Here is a 1,762-nt window from a genome sequence, read left to right on the forward strand (position 1 = left end):
TTTTTGAGATGGGGTCTTGCTTTGTCACCCAGGTTGGAATGCAGTGGTATGATCACAGCTCACTGCAGCCTCAGTCTCTGGGGACTCAGGTGATCCTCCCACCTCAGCCTCCAGAGTAGTTGGGACTACAGGTGTATCACCACACCTGGCTAATTTTTTGTATTTTTTTTTTTGTAGGGACAGGGTTTTGCCATGTTGCCTAGGCTTCTTTTTTGATACTCCATCAAAACTTGGTTTTTCTTGAACTTTGGATCTTTTACCCTTGCATGATACTATAACATCATGCATTGGTCATTTAGAAAATAATGGTTCACCTAGATCTTCTCCATGTTGATACATTTGATTATACAGTATCAAAATATATTCATCAATATCACCATCAATCTCATCAGAATACTTTTGGAAAGCAATGGTGGATATAAGTTTTATAAAATTCTAATTTTTTTTCAGAAGCTTGAATTTTATTATTAACAGTTTTATTATTGAATTTTATTATGGCCTGTCGTTTTTCTTGAAATGACAGTATCTGATTTTTTGAGAAAATGTCTCCCAAAAATCCCAGTTGAAATAACATTGTCAGTACTCCTTTCAAGTAAAAATGATATTCCATTAAAGTGGTTAATTCACTTCACGACTAAGTCACACGAGGATTTTTTTCTCAGGCAGTCTGTAGGAATGCTCATGTGTGCTTCCAATCTCATCACTTGAAATATTAAAAAGACATATTCAAGGATTAAGATGTAGTAAAATTTTCACTGCTTCATCGTAGGCATTCTTTTTATTTTTGAGACAGGGCCTTGTTCTGTTAACCAGGCTGGAGTGCAGTAGCATGATCACAGCTCACTGTAGCCTTAACCTTCCGGGCTCAATCCTCCTGCCTTAGCCCTCCAAGTAGCTGGGACTACAGGCATGCAACCACCATGTCCAGCTACATTTTGTATTTTTTGTAGAGGTGGGGTTTCACCATGTTGTCCAGGCTAGTCTCAAACTCCTGACCTCTGGTGATCCTCCCACCTTGGCCTCCCAAAGTGCTGGGATTAGAGGGGTAAGATACCATGCCCGACCTGCCCTTCCTTTTCAAACCTTTCCTGTGCATAGTGAAGAATACCATGACTACTAGTAGTTTGGTGTTACTGCCTTTATTTGTGCTAAAGTACCAGCATTTTTACCCACTATTGTATTTGCACCCTTACAGCAAATGTCACCATGTTAGTATTCCTGTTCAAATAGTTTGGACCTGGGCGTGTGAGGGCCCCACTTTGGGAACCACTGAAATAGGTGCTTAAACCTACTATATATCATATCTTTTCATCTACGAGATTTTTAAAAACAAAATTTCATTTAATTTTTTCTGTAATTTTTAAAATATGATTTTGAGGGGTTTCAGTCCAGAGCAACACGTATTTTATTTTGCTTATGCTGAAGTTTTCTAGACAAATACTGACCTAATAGAATGAGGTCCTAAATCTAGTTGCAGTTTCTTTACAAAAAAAAAAAAAAAAAAAAAAAACTAAACTAAAAACGTTAAAATGGTCCATATGGTATATTCCCAATGTATGCTGAAGAATTTGAAGAAGAAAACACAATACTCAGTAAGTGTTGTTCTTTATGAATAGGATTAATTCTGAACAGTTTCTTTTAGCCTGTAAAGAGATTTGGGACACAGTAAGAGAGGAATGAGAACAATGAGAATATAATAAAATAAACCATTATTGAAGAGATATACTGTTAATGATGTCCTCTTTCAATACAACTTGTTTTT

General features: G+C 36.5%; 1 long non-coding RNA gene across 1 annotated transcript in view; it reads left to right on the forward strand.

Annotated features, from left to right (window-relative positions):
- LOC105546011 overlaps positions 1 to 1,762 on the forward strand; it is a 32,452-nt gene that overhangs the window by 7,637 nt on the left and 23,053 nt on the right. Inside the window, exon 2 of the long non-coding RNA XR_001007031.1 lies at positions 794 to 907. This is a non-coding gene — a long non-coding RNA (uncharacterized LOC105546011). The remainder of the gene's footprint in view (positions 1 to 793; positions 908 to 1,762) is intronic.

This window comes from Mandrillus leucophaeus, unplaced genomic scaffold, assembly GCF_000951045.1.
Source record: "Mandrillus leucophaeus isolate KB7577 unplaced genomic scaffold, Mleu.le_1.0 Scaffold347, whole genome shotgun sequence".
Classification (NCBI taxonomy): Eukaryota; Metazoa; Chordata; class Mammalia; order Primates; family Cercopithecidae; genus Mandrillus; species Mandrillus leucophaeus.